The 18,114-nt window shown below is 42.6% G+C and overlaps 1 protein-coding gene across 19 annotated transcripts in view; it reads right to left on the bottom strand.

Annotated features, from left to right (window-relative positions):
* The window catches only part of PHLDB2 (pleckstrin homology like domain family B member 2), a 217,427-nt gene extending 199,539 nt beyond the window's left edge, over window positions 1–17,888 (bottom strand). For all 19 annotated transcript variants that reach the window (XM_072722694.1, XM_072722705.1, XM_072722716.1 and 16 more), the window contains exon 1: window positions 17,648–17,888. The gene's annotated coding sequence lies outside the window, so the exon portion shown is untranslated. The remainder of the gene's footprint in view (window positions 1–17,647) is intronic.
* Between the last annotated feature and the right edge of the window lie 226 nt (window positions 17,889–18,114).

Raw genomic sequence — 18,114 nt, 5'->3', positions numbered from 1 at the left:
AATAAGCATCTGGATATGTTCTCTGTGACACAGCCTGGAATCTCCTTTTCTTAAATTTCGACTCTATCTCAAATCTCTTTCCCTCCCCGGTGTTTACATTTCTCCCAGGTACTGGGTGTTTTCACTCAGTCTTGCTACACAATCCAGAAGAGACTGTTTAGGTGCATGCCTGTGTCTCCGACACAGATTTTACAAATGAATTGAATGTAAGGTGGTAATAAATAGGTCATCATTGAGGCTTTCAACCTGGTTTGTTCTTTGCTTTATTTTCTTTCTTTATTTTACATAGATGTACATATGAAGATTTTATTTATTTGAGAAAGAGAGCACAAGCAGAGAGAGGTCCAGAGGGAGAAGCAGGCAACCCATGAGCAGGGAACCTGATGCAGGGCTCCATCCCAGGACCCCGGAATCATGACCTGAGCCGAAAGGCAGACACCCAACCGACTGAGCCACCCAAAAGCCCCCCACCTTTCTTTTAGAGAGGGGGTGGGCAGAGAGAGAGAAAGAGAGAGAATCTTAAGCAGGCTTCACACCCAGTACAGAGCCTGACTGGGGGCTCCATCTCACAACCTCAAGGTCATGACCTGAGCTGAAATCAAGAACCAGACGCTTAACCTACTGAGCCCCCCAGACGTCCCTCTTTGCTTCATTTTCAGTTCAGCCAGTACCAGGTATTTATGGAGGGTCAATTAGGAGAAAGACACTGGGCCATAGCTCTTTGGCCCTGGACCCTGCACACATTTTTCTCTCTCTACTCTGCCTCAAGGTGATCACACACACACACACACACACACACACACACACTCACTCATATTCACAAATACACATAAACATCTTTGTCCCTGTTTTTTTTGTTTGTTTGTTTTTACATTTAGTACATGTTTAATGTTTTGTTTTATGAGTATACAAAGTTGACTTGAGTTTTTCTTAAACTTCCCAGTTGAAAATAATCCCCTGCGGCAAAAATATAGTTTCTTGGGCCTTCAGAGTCAGTTTAGCATTATTTAAAATTAAATAAAGGAAGCGTCACATAATCCTTGGCATATATGTTTAACAGGACTGAGGAAGGCACCATATATTTCATTTATTTATTTTTATTCTTATTTTAAATTATGTATTTATTTATCTATTTATTTATTTTATTTCTAGTAGTTTTCTCATCTGATTCTTGTTAACAAATAAGTTTGGGGACCCCTGGAGGAGAAGATGATCTCACGGGTAACTTTAAACTTTTATACATTACACTTCAGACAATCCTGATGACTTTTCCCAGAGGTCTTCATTGATAAATAACATCGACTGTCTTCTTTAACCTCTGGCCCTGATGTGTTCCTGCCTCCTGAGATTCCATAGCAGATATCCATATTCTTCAGGAGTGACTCATGCACTAACTTACAGAATTTCTTCAATGCCTCAAACTTTTACTTACATCTTTAATTTTACTTAGTGTTTTGAAATTTTTCATCGCGCCTACTGAGACCATGGTAGACTTCTCCAGAGGAGGGCAAAGTTTTATATATTTCTGTTCATCTTTCATTTGTGTTCACACAGTGTTTTGCTCTCAGATGAATGAGGTTTTGTTCCTAATTTAATTTTCCCTTTAAATATGAGTATTTTGCTGCGTGGGTAAAGAATATATCATTTCATTGCACACACCAAGAGACATACAATTCAGGAACCCCGGTTTTATCTTCACTGGTGCAGCTGTTGGGTACTCATATAACTCCCTAATCCTTTATAAAAACTTAATCGGACAGCTGCCTTGATAATATGCAGTTTCAATAACAGCCTCTGTTGAGGAAAATAATATCCCATTGTAGTAAATCTCACCCATTAATGATGTTTCTCTGCAAAGAAATGTCTAATGGACAGCAGTCCCCTCAACTGGGAATCTAGCTAAATGCTGGGGAAAAAAAAATCACCTTTAAAAATTCTGCCATGAGATGGAATTATAGTCTTGGGATTTAGCAAGTGCTGGTATCTTTGTTATATTAGTGGTTTAATTAGACTGTTTCAGTGTAGTGGAACAGCTCTTTAAAGTACTTTTAACAAGGATACTATTGTTAAAGAAAAGCAGCTCTTTCATTGGAGCCATTAAAATTATAGGGAGAAAAATGAAAAATCACCCCTGGCAGCATATTTTTTAGTTCAGCTGTGACTTCTCCAGCCTAATCACCAAAAAACACTGCAAGGCACTTCTTATTTACACAGCAGTTTGATCTGGATTCTTGTAAAATTAACATAGGTTGACAAATTAAATTAAATCGTTCAAATTAAATTGAACACCACCACCCTCCAGGACATAAAATGTAAAGGAGATTAAAATAAACATGGGGAATGTTACTGTAATCACTAGGTGTAGAGTCAGATCCAGTAAAACAAAAATCTTGCTGGTGAATATAACTGGGTGCTGAGTATCAACCTGTAGTTGACATTAATTACTCTTTATATATTCCTACATCATCTTTCATGCACTGCTAATTCATCTTTCATGCACTGCTAAAATAGATATCTTTGTTTCCCCATGGATTTTTTTTTAAACCAGAATTTACGAGAAACATCTACTTGGTTCTCAAGCAGTTCAGTGGTTTTGCACTATCACAGTTTAAAATCTCTTTCAAGAATTCATGCAATAAGCATCTTACATTGTTGGTGGTTAATTACATTAGAAAATTCAGTCTCTTTGAACTTACCCTCAGAAGGGATTTTTCTTTTAAATGAAAAAGACTCACAGGTAATCTGAAACTTATGTCCCAATAGAATTTAACAGGAAATACTCCTCAGCCTTGTCTAAGTTTATTTAGAAGTACAAATAAAACAGACTCAAAAATTTTAAATGAGAAACTCATGTTTGAAGTCTGACTTTGAAGGAAAAGGAAATATATATTATGTAAATGTAATGAATCTAACACTAACATTCTGTTTTGCAAAAAATTTAACAAGGGAAGTGAGGTGAGCATAAAGAGAGACATGGGTGTTCTGCTAGGGTCTCACCAAGTCACCAAGTGAAGGGGGCTTTTTGTAGTTTTGGCCTACCCTGCCTTCCTATTTCAGGGAATCCAATAAGGAGACCCAAACTTAGAGGACCAGATGTTTCCTATCCCAGTTCCCTGCCAGTTCAGGCCACCAGCTGCATCTGCCCTCGACTTTGAACTTGACTGAGGAATACAAATGTGCAGGAGGCCTTTAGAGAGGACAGCCAGTGCCCCGGAAGGAGGGGAGCATCCAGATGTGGCCAGTGGAACCATCGCTGGTGGGTGCGACAGCATCTCGGACTGTTCTGTGATGTCTCCTCGGCTGTCTTATCGTCCACGTTTCCTTCTGCGTTTCTCTTCAGCCTCCTTACCCCTGCTGTCAACTATGTGACAGCCTTCCAATAAATTCCTTTCTTGCTTACTGCAGAGTTAGCATCTGTCTGTGGAAACAAGAACCCTGACTACGCAGTTAATTCCAGCAATTTAGGACCAGAAACCCCTGTGCACTGGTGTGGCCACTGGTTAGTGAGCTTATGTCATTGATGTTATTTAGAGAAACTCTTCCTCACTCCAAATAAGATTTGAAATTACACAGAAAGCAAAATCCAGCAAGACCAAAAAAAATAATAAATAAAATAAGATAAAATAAAATAAAATAAAATAAAATAAAATAAAATAAAAACGAGTTAGAAAGAGGAGGTAGGAAAAATAAAGGACCTAGAGCACGTGCCAGGTTGCTAAATGTACTATGTTATCATGAGAAATGGAACTTGTAGGCAATTGGGATTACTCAGTCTGCCTGGGTTCTCACACCCCTTCCCTGCTGGAGGCTCTTTCTGGGAAGCTGAGACAGGCAGAGGCTTCCATGGGGAGGCTGAGGAATACGGAGTCTGAGCAAAGGAAACTGAGCTTCAGGGGCAGGTCCCAAACCATAGTCCCGGGGTGCCTCTGCCCTGGCCTTGCTGTGGCCGGTGAGTTCCTCCTACTGGCTCTGCAGTGTCCTTCAAGTCTCTTCTTTCAAAATGGAAATACATTTGGAAGAGATCATATATTAAGTCATTTATTTTAGCAAACTGCTCCCCAAACTTCTATCATTCATGTACTATCTTTATGATCTTGCTGTATTCAAATACTATCATGTCGTTAATGTACTATCTTTACAGTCCTGCCATATGCAAATACAATCTGTTCTATTTCTTTATTTTTTTTCTAAGTGCCTCCCAATCTTTTGCTTTAAATAATAGATGTGAATGTGAAAGCTTGTTACACTGTATATTTTTTAATACTCATGGGAACAAACACATAGTATAAAAATGATTATATATCATCTTTCATTCTACAGAAAGTTTAGCAGGTGAACTAGTTTTCCAGCCTTGTTTTAAAAAAATCAGGCATGAAAGTTAAAATTTTGGAATCCTTACCTTACTTACCAAAGTTGTCTATATTGTACTCTCACCCTGCATTTATAGTTTAGCTGGGTGTAAAATTTTGGTTTGAAATCATGTCCTCTCAGATCTTTGAAAGCATTTCTCCAACATCTTTGAGCAGTATCCAGTGGTATTGGTGAGAGGTCAGAAGCCAGTCTAATTCACAGACCTGGTAGGTTCCTTCTGTTTCCTCTCTGAAAGTTCTTTTATTCTTTTAACCATTGGCATTCTAAAATATCACAAGGTTGCTTAGTGGTTTTGGGTTTGTTTCAATAGGTTGTTTTTTTGGTTTGTTTTTAAATTCATTTTGCTGTACCTGAGTTCTTTAAATCTAAGCGTTGTGACTTCTGAGCACTAAGATTCTACTTTTGAATATTTTTTTCCCAATTTTTTGTGCTGTTTCTGGGACACCTCCTGATTAGATATGGGACTTTCTGGATTTGTGTCAGGGTCTCAGTATTTGGCCCCTAAATCAGTCAGAGTTTGATCAGGAAAACAAAAGCCTCTCTGTGTTTTCAGTAGGAAATGTTTTAATATAAGGAACATTGGAATGGCTGGAAGAGGGAAATTTTCATGAGCTGTTACTGACTGAGCCCAGTCTGCAATCCCAGGGTGTGTGATTCTCTAGATGCTCACTTTGAAGCTGCTTCAAACCTCAGATGCATCTGTCGCCCATGTGTCTGTCGGCCACTGTGCTGGAGAATAACACCTCTACTTATCCACCTTCCAAATTGCAGATACCTACTGCAGGCCCTAACCTGAAAGCAAGTGGGAAAGGCAGTCTGGGAACTGCAGGGCCTGTTTCTTTGATGCGGAGAAGCCCTTAGCAGGCATGGCAGAAACAATCCAGCACAGTGACATTGGCTCTGTGCATATCCTAAATCCAGGAGGAAAATTTCTTCATTGCTTAATGCCTTAATCTCTCCCACTGTAGAGAGAGGGAATGATATTACTAGCCACCTCATAGATTTTCTGGGAGGACTGACTGAGATAATGCATGGAATGGGTATAAATCAGTGCCTGGCACATATTCAAGTGCTTTTAGCATACGTTGGCTATCTAATTTTTATTATTACTATTTAATTACCTTTTATCTTACACGCCCACCAACATCATTTTGCTCAAAATGTTGGAAAAACGTCTTCAACATTGTTTTACAGTCTGTCTAACCATTTTTTTAAATAACAGTAATAATTTTAATCACTAAGGAAAGTGTATTTAGATTGTTCTTTTTTTATAACAACTTCTCTGTTACGAGTTTATTCTTTTATTTTTATTTTTTTAAAGATCCTACCCATTTATTCATAAGAGGCACAGAGAGAGAGGCAGAGACACAGGCAGAGGAAGAAGCAGGCTCCATGCAGGCAGCCCGACATGGCTCGATCCCAGGACTCCAGGATCACACCCTGGGCCGAAGGCAGATGCCCAACCACTAAGCCACCCAGGCATCCCGAGGTTAATCTTTTTTAAAACATACTTTTATTTTAATAAGGTCTGGAGGAGATCAAGAGGCAAAACCTTGGGTCTTTCTAGCTCGTCATTTTGCACAGAAGCTGACAGCATGGAATCAAGAGGCTTGGTTGCTACCAGCAGTTGGGTTATTCCACCCTTGGTGTGTCAGGTGGTGTGCCAAGAGCTTCACTCAAATATCTCTCTCGATTCGGCTCAATCCTAAGACGCAGGTAGTAGTATTGTCATTGTTTCTAAAAGATGAGATCACTGAGGCCTACAGAGGTGGAATGACTCGCCCAGGTCACCCAGCTCGTAACTGGTAGGCATAAATTTAATCATAGATCCATTGATGACCGAGTTCAAGCTCTGCACCCGTGCTGCTAGATGGATCTCATCCTGTGAGATGGCGTGTGTGCAAGTGGATTCGTCTAGGCCTTCTGTGATGTCTGCAAAGTTTGTTGCTCTACACAAGCCTTCCACAGATAAGTGTGCACTATGAGAAATGTTTAATGTACTCTTCTATTATTGTCTGAAAGTAAATCCTAGAAGTGAGTTTGCTAGGTCAAAAATTACCCATTGTAAGACATTTTTATGTGATTTGACAAGCTGCCCTTAAAAAGAGAAGTTGTGGCAATTCACACTTGTATCATCTCCATGTGTGAAGGCACCTGTTTCCCACCTGCCCACCGATGCCTGGTGTTACCCAGATTTTGCCAATCTCATAAGAAGAAAATGTTATCTCACTGTTTAAATTTGCCTTCATTTCATTTTTCGTGTGGCTAGACAGGTCTTAAATGATTATAGGTCACTTATCTTCCTTCTTTTGTGAACTCTTGGTTCATTTTCTGTTCAACTCTCTCCTGGGATATTGCCTCTAGCTGGGATGGATTTGCAAGTACTCTTTAGGGATAGCAAGCTTTTGCCTATTATTTATGTTGCAAATATACTTTTCTGTTCGCCGTTTCTATTTTTACCTTTCTTTATGGTGTTTGTAAAAGTCGTTCTAAGTCTTTGTAAAAGTCGTTCTTATGTTCTACATAAGTCGTTTATGTAGTCAAATCTGTCCTAATTAACTCTTACACATATTCTTTCTTTCAGTGGATGAAAGAATGAAAGCAACATGTAAGTTGGTCCATTGGGAGCGTGATTTATGATCTGAGTTTCTAAAGGAATCAGACAACTCCACAACAAGCTGGCCCAACTTCAGGAAACAGACACACTATTTAAGATGGTGAGAATTTTCACTTACACACTGAAGATTTACCTAAGCCAACCTAAGAAAATTGAGAAGGATTTCCAGCCGGACTAGGCTGAAATCTCCTAAACTCACCTTTCCAGCTTATCTCTTGCTTCAGCCGCGTGGTGCTAAAGTCAGAGTGGGAGTTTGGATGGTAATGGGGGCTGTCGGGATGGGTGTGGGCTTTAACCCTGAGCTTCCAAACTAGTGCCAGCTGCTGACATCAGAAGACTTCTCTGCTATTTCTCCAGTGTTTTGTTCTTTGTTCCCATTTAAGGGTGCTTCCAGGATAAATGACATTCAAGTCATAACTGAGTAGAGATCAGATTTATAACAAGACAATTTACCAGGCAAAGGTCCCCGGGGTTTGGAAGATCATGTGAGGTTGGGGCTGCAGAGAATGTCTAAATTAAAGCTCCAAGTTCAAGGGATGTGAAAGAGGCACAGGCTCTATTTCGGGGTGAAGGTTTAGTTCTTCCTGTCCCTGCCTTTTCAATTATAGGGATCTCTCTGGACCCTCCTCTTACCTTTCTTCTCCAAGGAATCAAATCTCCCTTAGTCATGGCTACCACAGCTATCTCAACTCTTATATGTTCTTCTAAGGATATTCAGACAGATTTCTGAAAGGGAGCGGCTTTCTCTTTAAAGTATGAATTCTTGAAATGGAAGGATGCAAATTCTAATTTTCTTTTCTTTAAAATATCACTTGGACCTCCACTTCTCTGAAGGTCTTCTCTAGCATCCATGCAGAACTTTTCTGTGGTGTGTTCAGTTGTCACTGCCCTGATAGCCCCACAGGATGATGCGATGGCTTCTAGTTGGTTCATCTGCTCTACGAGATGTTGGTCTTCCTCTGGGCAAAACTGTGGGCTACTCATTTCTGCATCTATAGCACTTGGCAGAGTGTCAAGCATGTATTAGGCACTCTATAAATGCCTTTTTATTGGATCTGTGTTAGGACAATAGAAAACATTTGATTCCAACATGCTGCATGACCTTAGCTTGGGGCAAGTGGGAATTAATAACTTCTGATATAAGTTGATATGAAAGCAGTATCCCAGCAGGAATTATGTCAGACAGTCACTCAAAGAGGAAAAATGGTGACTCTCAGATAATCCCTTTAGGGGAATAGCCAAAGACTGAGCATAACCAGACATGATCAGAGAGCCTGTCTGCAGAAAAGAAGAAAAATATGTCTGAAGACTGGGCTAAGCACACAGTGTAACCATATAATGCTTAGGCCATTGTATCCGTTGATCAGTTTACTCAAATTTCATTGATTAATCTTACTTAAAAAATCATGTGAAATAAGATGGTTATGAGATATAAATTTGGCACGCCAAGAGTTACTTGAAGATATATGAAGTTCAATATAATTAACTGACACTGAGATTCATTTAGACATCTCAAAAGAATGTTTTACATGCCAAAGCTTCTTGTAGTGTGTCTTGTCTAAAAATGATCAAAATGTGTTGTGGCAATTTTAGAGAAGGGCTAATGCTATCATTAGAAGTCTAATGTTAAGCCCATGTTTGGACAGACTTTAGCTAATTAATTCCAGAAATTAAATAAGTACCTAGATTTTGTGTAACCTCCATCCAGGAATAGTTTAGATAAAAGATTTTTCTTTCTGCAAAACTGATCTAATGCCTTTTTCATATTAAAATTCTTTCCATGCATTGCACACGCACACACACACACACACACAACTTGTAAATTATTTTAGTTTTCCGCAATTACATGAAAACAGTTGGTGCCCCCAAATGCCTGAAGCATGAAAATCTTCTCTGTTCAAAATGCTGCCTCTTTGCCTTTCAGACTAGTGGGCAGTAAAAAATTGGATTATTAGGAACAGTCTCTGCATTTTCTGGAAAGTTTCTACTGGATAAGCCCCTCCTTACCTTCACTTTCTGGCAGAGTTTGGGGCACAGATAGCATACTTCATACACCTACCCGTTAGGGCTCTGACTCGCTTGACCATGTACTAAGTGAGGACTATGGGTAGGTGTATGAATGACCAGATGGCTTTTTGGAAGTAGGAAAACGGGGCTTTATGTTGCTTCTGAAAGGCTTTTTCACCCACTAGAAGACTGACAAGGCTGGAGAATCCAGTCCGATATTGGGAATTCAAGTCAGTTGAAGAAGTGATAGAGTGCCCACGAACTCTGTAGAAGAACCTGTGACCGTACTAACTGGTGCTTGGTCACTTGGTTATTAACATTAGAGAATATATGAGATCGTCCCGTGCTTTGTTTTGTTTTTGCTTTTGTTTTTAACTCAATGGGAGTACACTGAGGTCTACTTTGGAGCTACATTTCACATTGATAATGTTTCTTGGAATCAGGGGCCATCTTGGTTCTCTGGCTTCTGAATCATAAGCTTTTTTTTTTTTTTCCTTATCCTGCCTTAACTGAATGTATTTGGAGGAGAACCCAGGGGTGACTTTTGGTGGTTGGTTGATTGTTTTGTGGCTTCTGAAAAGTGAGCCCAGCCAATATGATGGTGGACAGTGTCCACCTCACACTACTGTGTTACCCATTCCTTTCCCCAACAGGCTCCCCGAGAAGAAATCAATTAGATACTGGAAATAGAGTGAAAACTGAGAAGTGTGAAAGCTCAGTAACATACAACAGAAAGTCACCTGAGGAGCCTGCCAGGAAGTCAGTCTATTCTTACTGAATTTAAGGTGTTCCCCTCACCTCCTTGAAAATTACCAGGTATCCCTGGATGATAATAATTAATACTGTCTTGCCCTCTCTCGTCTTTAAAAAGGGACAAAAACGGGCAGTGAAGTGATGCGGCCTGTGAACGCTGCCTTAGACGTGAGACCGTTGATGCCTTGTTTCTCTCAGTGCTTCTCTTGGGGGCCGGAAGTTCCTTGTCACTACCTGTGAGTGAGCTTCTTCAGGGCCTTCGAGTCCCCTGGGCGTGGGTCCAAAGTGGTGAGCAAACCCGAGCCGCCACGATGGACACCCTCTCTTTCCTAGCACTTCCAGGCATGCCTCATGCCTGGTGCAATTAGCAGTTTCCTTTGAACAACCCTGCCCCGGGCGGCTTTCTGGTTGCCACAGTGAGCGAGCACTATCCTCTGTCCCTTTTCTGTGGGACAAGTAGAGCAGAGAGGAGTGAAATAACCCCAGAGGTGAAAAATAAAAATCACCCATGCTTGGCACAGAACCTCCTAATTCTGTCAGTCAGCCGGATGGCCACTCATTTCCACAGAATGGAAGAGGGGAACCATAGTCTCCCTCAAGAAAACTGCCCTTTTAGAGTTCACGCCCTCAGGGAAGATCTCTGATGCGTTCCTCTTCCCGGTTACGCCTTCTCTTCCTTACAAATAGCCTTTCATGAAGCTGACAAGAAGGGACATGAGCACCAGCACCCAGTGAGCAACCACCTGGGTGAGTAACCGGGGCAGGGCGGCCGGGAGGGGGTGCGGGGAGGGGCAGGGGGGCCAGGAACCGGCTCAGGATCCAAAGCAAACTGGAGGCCCTTCCAGAGCCCGTGACCCCTGGTTTGTGAACTTAACAGGAGGTACAGCTCCGTCCCTCACTCTTCCGCCTTTCGCTTAAAATGTCACCGTCTGTCACTCTGCCATGTTTCTGTAACCTTGTACCCGTCATGTCACCCTTCAGGGCTTTCGTTTATTTATAAAGGGAGGATAATCGTCATGACTGCCCGCTGCTGGAGCTCACGCTGGTGGCCTCAGGTGTGGCGGAGCTGCGCGCCAGGGCCAGGCCCGAAGCCCGACAGGACAACCCCGAGGCCGTGGCCTCCATCTGATCCGGCTGAGTGGGCCCCTTCTCCAGAAAAGACCGATGCCCACCCTCTCCAATGTGACTTTCATTCTTGACATCTTTTTTCTTTTTTCAGCAGTTTTTTATTCCCCTCAGTTCATTTATCTAAGAGATAGGGAGAGCAGCTCGAGAGAGTTAAAAATCATTTGTGTAGGGGACCCCTGGGTGGCTCGGCGGCTTAGCGCCTGCCTTTGGCCCAGGGCCTGATCCTGGAGACCTGGGATCGAGTCCCACATCGGGCTCCCGGCATGGAGCCTGCTTCTCCCTCTGCCTGTGTCTCTGCCTCTCTCTCTCTCTCTCTGTCTCTCTCTCTGTCTCTCATGAATAAATAAATAAACTCTTTTAAAAAAAATCAATTGTGTATTTTCTTCTTAAATGAACTGTAAATTCCAAGTTTTCTAGTTTTTCACAGAAGACAGGATATTACAACTAGAGGAGACTATAAAAAAAAAAAAATCATACATTCCCATCCCCTTGCCTCCATTTTTAAAAAAAGGTAATCGAGGCCAAGGGAGCTGAAGTGATTTGCTCAGTGTCGCAGAGCCAGTGTGTAGCAGTAGCACAATCAAACGGCTGTGCCATTCTGTTACTAGACCGCCAGAGAGCAAACGGTCTTCAAAACACCATGCCCTCCACACCACACCTTGATATTTCTCCTTCTTTCTTCAGTCATTCCTGGCAATGACAAAGTCTTTCTCTCTCTTTTTTTTAAATCACTTTCTTTACTAAATTTTCAGTCAATTGCTAATTTATCATCATCAATGAATATTGAGAACTGGAAATCTTCAGAGTCCTGTACGAATAATTTTTTTTAAGAGAGAGAGTGTGCGTGAGCAGGGGTGGAGATAGAGGGAGAGGGAGAGAGAGAATCTTAAGCAGGCTCCACGTCCAGCATGGAGCCCAACACAGGGCTCGATCTCACGACCCTGAGATCATGACCTGAGCGGAAATCAGGAGTTGGAGCCCTAACCAACTGAGCCACCTGGGTGCCCCCAGAATACTGAACAGAAAATTAAAAGTATGCACGCACACACACACACACACACACACACACACATACACACACACACACACAGACCCAAACAGGGGACTCTAAGGAGGCTGTGGTTTGGCTCACTCAGTAAATATAAAACCTTCAAGATTATTTAATCTTGTTTCGAAAACAGTGTCTAACATGTTTCTCGGAAAGAGTAAGTGACGAGAGCAGAACTGAGGATGACCCCGTCAATGAATGTTTGTGGTTATTCACCGTGAAGATGCAGAGAGTCACCACCAAGAAGTTTAAAAGTTGACATCAACCACAGAGCAAGATAATGGTGGAGTCAGGACCATGGTGCCTCTTTTGGGCTATGTTTTATGTTCTATTGGTTGGACTATAATTTACCAACATAACTATATTCTATAATAATACCTCTTATCAAGGGCTTTTCCATCTTGCAAAGAGAAACCAGCTGAGATGAATTTTGGTAGACAATAGTCGGATATTGGGAGGCCTAGCCATTGGGTTTAGCCTGTAGTCAGGATTCCTATCCAGAAAATAAAGCTAAATTTTGTGGAATACATATATTTGCATCTGAAGGTATGTCTTTTCAGGATCGGGGTATGGGTTTTCTTTGGGTCATAGAGAACCTACCATCTGTTCCTTTGTTGCAACATCTTTGCTCGGTCTCTGAGTTTTCTCTCTCTCTCTCTCTCTTTTTGCAACCTACCCACTTACTAACCGTAAGTTTTCAGCTGCGTCACATTATGAAATCGAATGAGATTCCAATAAGGCAGGCCCCATGGTCAGCCATCCTTACACAGAAAGACACAGGAGCCCCAGCTAAACACACCATATAAGGCTTATCTTAAGATATGAATCCTTGAAAACATCAGCTCAGCAATGACAAAAAGGAATTTTGCCTAGTTAGAGCTCTCCACAGGAAGTATTTTTGATATTGTTTTGGCTTCAGGAAAAGAAAAACAACTAGAGTTTGTGGGGGTTACCTAAGTGCACAGTGAAACTGCGAATTCAAACTCTTTGAATCCTGTCCTCCAAATACAGAGGTCTTATGTGAAAACAATCTCATTTTCATTTTGCTTTCTGGGAAACTCTCCAAGGCATGATGCGCTGCCAGCTTTTTGTGACCTTCAGTTTCCTAACTGCGCCCAAGGGAAACTTGACCTTGGAGCTGTAGAGAGGCAGAGAACAGGTTGGTGTGGGGCAGGGCAGGAGTTTCATTCTCTCTGTTTGCTCGTTGCCCAAAGTGGACGGGTTCTCCTGCACCGACACCCTTAGAGCCTCTGAGGGCATGAGGTGGGGACACAAGGTGCAATGAAAACACACATTAATCCCCAAGCAAGGATGCATACAACGGGGCCATCACATGGGATGGAGACTCCAATGGCCAGCCAGGAGCAGTTCCCAGCGAGGCATTAGGAATTAAGAAAACATTTGGTCTCCTCCAGATGCACAGTGGACACACGGCTCTCTGGCTCCTTAGAGCCTCTTAGGACTGAAATGAAATTCACAGAGCACAAGGATGCCTCCTGTAACGTTGGGTGGCTTCTAGAGGTACTACGACAACACCCATGACAGATACCCCTCTGTAGGAGGACAGCCTTAGGTTTTCTACCATTGGGTGACTGCTTGACCACAAGGCACCATGTGGTCATAGGGTTAACCAAGAGGAACTGTGTCTCTCAAGAGACACCATGGGGACCTGTAACCCCTACCCATATATACTGTCCCCAGGCATGCAACCAGTGGTTTCTGACATTTTTTTCCCAGCAAGAATTCCTTTCATCTCTTAACTTTGCTTATGGGCACATGGGTGGAATGGCTTTTGCCTTTCAGGCAAATTTTATTAAGTATCAATTAGTATCTTCATTCTCGCTATTCAGAGAAAATCTAATTAGAGTAACAGCATCACCACGCTGACCGGATAGAATCTCAACCAAAAGCAAAGCAATCAACGTTTGAGTAGGTCTCTGTAGCCCGAGAACAGGCGATGTAGTCAGTTGGCATTTTTAATTTGTGAAAATAGCTTGTATTGTCCCATTCGCACCATTTGTGAACCCGAAGAATCCAGAGAACTGTTTGTGCTTTAGAAAAAAAAAAAGGCAAAGAATTTGGAGTCCCATGAAACTATGGGACTTGTGAGCTGAGTGATATTGAGAAGGGCACTCACCTTTATTGAGTGTCAGGTTCCTGATCTGCAAAGATGTCATCTGAAAATGACACCCCACTTACAGGGCTGCGATGAACATGAAAGAAAACCAGATACGGGGAGTTTGGACGTATTTCCCTTTCTCAAATAGAGAGATTTGACTGTAGAAATAAACATTCCTGGTACAATAAATGGAAAAATTGTCTCTATGCTACATTAAAATCAAACAGATCAACAAAACAATGTTTGTGAACCAGGAGAAAAAGAGAATTTTCTTTCATAAGATCAAAATAGTGACCGGAGGGTGAGTTATGTGTGTTTTCTTGTTACTTTCCTGGAGGAGACGAAGACTCCTGTGATATTGAGTTTTATGCCTGTATAGGATCAAGAACACCTGGGGGAGAGAGTCGTAAATATATACTCTGAAGGTCCACGCTAATAACTTGGAAAGGACTCTATGGAGTCCTCCAGTCCTCTTTTACATTTGGAATACAAATAGTGTAGATACAGTTGGGTATTTTTCCCCAAAACAGAGTGCTAAAGAACACAGGCTTTGGCCAGACAGACCCCAATTTAAATTTCATCTTACTAGCTATCTGAGATGCATGGATTGAGCAAATTGCATAAGTTTGTTATAAGGCTTAAATTTTAAAAATGGAGATAAAAAAGGAGCAGTTCCTTTTCCGGTCATCAGAGGCACTAGATAAAGGTGAAATGTTATGAGTCCTTGTATCTCAGCTTCAACTTTTTCTCTTTATCCTAATAAACATTAGTTCATAAAAATGATAGCATGGGAGTCCAGTTCATGCAGGGTCAGCTGTCTCAGAAGAGGGCGCTTGCTCGGTGGACTTGGCAATGCGATTCCTATTTGTAATGCCTTTGCTATCACACTCTTTGGAATGTATGAGGTGGGTCAGTATAAAGAAGAAACTCTTTGTTCGAAGATATTTATCCAACCCCATCTCACAGTGGCATTTCTTTATCTTGATCTTGTAAATGCTCAGGAATTGTGGCTGCTTTGGAATTTCTGCCAGACAGCTAATGGAATTTTTAGGATGCATCCTAACAGAAGTGAAATGGGAATTTCATAGAAAAGGGGGACCTGACTCGTTTACTGCTTGACTGACACCAACCAACAAGCCCTTCGGACTCCGGGCTCACATGGATCTCTTTGGATTGCAGACACTGGGAGCCTTGACGTGATAGATTGTTGAAGGTTCCCTCCTGCTTTAAGCTTCTTTCTGCCCAAATCCCTTGGATTTTAATGAGTGGATATGAGCTGAGGTGAAGTGAAATCGTAATTAATTTTTTTTTTTTTTAGTTCCCAGAGAGGGATTGGAATGGTATCATCTATTTCCCCGGAAATAGTTCCAACATTGTACTTAAGTATTTCTGGGGTAGTGGAGATCTAGCCTGAAAATTCCCTGGGTTTACTTAAGAAATATCCAGGACTGGGAAGACTCCAGTGACTGTCACTACCAGGACTGGGAAAACTTGCCTTTGCTCCCTGCCTGTTCCTCCCCTAACTTCCCCTTGAAGAAGGTCCTGTCTAGTTGCTGCTGGTGTTTTGGTTAGAGAGGGACCCAGCTGGCCTTGGCCATGGCACATCCAAGGGCCAGTGGCGAACTGCTAACACCGTTCGTCAGTCTTGCTTTCCTCAGTGACCACCCCCTTCCCCAACACCCACACACCCACAATTTCTGTTCCTGTGTGTGTTTAACTCCATGACATTTGGGAAAAGCCCTGGATTGGGTACGAGACAGGATTTGATAGAATCCTGGCTCAGCCTCTGACTGAGTAAACGTGGGCAATTTAATTAACTTCTGGGTTCTTACTTCTAACCTGTAAAAGGAACAATACAGTCTACCTTGTCCAGTCAATCTCCAGAGTGCCGTCCCCCCACCTAGGGTCCGATATGCACGAAATGGGAAGAAAAGCTGGATAGACTCCCGAGGGCTGCTGGAGGTTTGGCCTAAGCCCTATGCTGTGCAGAGAGGGTAGATAAGACCTGTCTGTCCCTAAGGCAGCCCAAGGTATTGTGGGTAAATCTGGCCACTGCCCTGGAATGCTCTGATACACTCCCCCCACCTCTTCAAAACCACCCCCCTCGCGTGCATTATCTAAGAACATTCTCTGGAAACCAGCCAGACGCACACTTAACATTAAACAGGGCTAATATCTTCACAGAAATGTATCAGTTTCCATAATTCTTCACCACATTCCTGGGAGTTAGCCACAGACTCACCCGAAATCGCACATGGGGTTTGCGTCTGGGCCACCCTCTGCTGTGGCCTCCACTCCTGCATCTAGTTAACTGCCTGAGCCACATACAAATTCCAGCCACAAACCGCATCAAAGGGGATTCGCTTCCATCCCATAAATGATTGACAAAAATCGTGTCAAACATGACGCTGGTGGGGAAATGGCTCAACCCTTTCTTTCTCTAAAGGGAGTTCAGAAAAAATAAGGCTTCTCTATCACCAGGGCTTCTAACGATGATAAGAGCTTGGAGCCATTGCACAGACCTGACAAGTGTACAGGATGACAATACGACAACCTTCCTGGAGGAGTTAGATTCAGACCTAACGAAGATGGGATCATGTTTATTAAAAAGAACATATTTCTGGAATGTGTAGACTTGAAGGGGGAAACATTCCATGTTTTTGGTAATTACTTAATAATCTTGTTCTCCCCGGAGCATCACTTAATAACCTGTTCTATAGTCTATTTCTTCCCTGTAGACCTCCAGAAGTAGGGGAAGCTTCTTAGAAGCCACAAGCTCTTAAGCCTGAGGTGACATCAGGTATTCAGTTTGTGCATGAGTCTTGTTCATGTTTGTTGTTGAGCCAGGAAGGACCCTGTGGCATTTACAACTCCGGGCAGGAGAAAGATGTGTCTGGTCAGAAGACCACATGCGCTCTTGCCTAGCCCCAGAGAGCGCTACCTTCTACGTTGCCTTGTGTCTCTTCTACAGAGAAAGGCCTGGGTTTTAGTGGTCCTCTGTCGAGTTAGAAAACAACCTTTCGTCAGTAAATGATTGACCCAGCTGCCCGGTGATAAGCTTAGGTAAATAAGCTTGATTCTGCTCCAGCAATTTCAAGACTTTTAACTCCTTAGGTTCCAAAGCCAAAAAATGCACACGGCTTCCTGGGAAATCCTATCATTTGAGCTTGACAGCTTTCTGCGCAGACAGCATGTTCCTCAGAATTATAATGCAAACCGTCCTGCTATAGCTTGAAAGTGGAAAGAATTCATGCAAACAAAATTCTGGAACAAAGTCATGTTTGAAGAGCCCAGACTAATGGAAGAATTTCAAGAAATCACAAATACGATTTTTATAATGAAAGATAGAAAGCTTTCTAAACCTTTGAAATACGTAGAAGAACAACGACAATTTTCAAAGAGGAGAGAGGAGGGAAGGAAAAGACGGCCCCCTTTGCAGACTATGTTGGTGGACAAATGATCGAATTCTCTCGACAGGCACCCACAACTCCGCAACCCATCTCCTTCAGTGGACCATCGTCGGAGACACCCTGGCTACAAGGCAGGGCAAAATGCTTGTTTTGTCATCTTGAGAGAAAGGCCCATGACCAGACCGATCGCCTACCTTGATTGCTGCTTGGGAATCCGGATTCTTCTCTCAAATTCTTTCCTGACTCAGCAGTGGTGGCCCACGACCATTCCAATCCTTGCTGAAGAGTCTGGGACGGTGGTAAGAAGCACCAACACAGGTTTTCGCTTTTTCACAAGCACAAAACCAAGGTGTTCCCCTCTATTTGCTTTCCTGCTCTCCCTGGCCCCTGCAGACAGTGGTCACTGGCTGCGGCCTGCTTGCAGCCAGGTATGTTGACAGATGTGAAGGAGGGAGCCTGCGCTGGTCTCAGCTGCCTGGTCTGGCCAATCATTACAGACCAGTCCAGGCTCTCAGTCCTGCTCAAGCCCGATAGCAGCACGGCAGGAGCAGAAGGCAGATCTGTTAGCGATTGACTATCCAGAAAAGCCGTTATCTTGCAACCAGATCTGTGAGGTAGACAAGTATACAGGGGAGGAAAATCCCTTTTATTTCACTTCTTT

Source organism: Vulpes vulpes, chromosome 1, assembly GCF_048418805.1.
Source record: "Vulpes vulpes isolate BD-2025 chromosome 1, VulVul3, whole genome shotgun sequence".
In the NCBI taxonomy this organism is placed as follows: Eukaryota; Metazoa; Chordata; class Mammalia; order Carnivora; family Canidae; genus Vulpes; species Vulpes vulpes.
The sequence above is the reverse complement of the archived record's forward strand: the minus strand, read 5'-3'. Positions and strand labels throughout refer to the sequence as shown.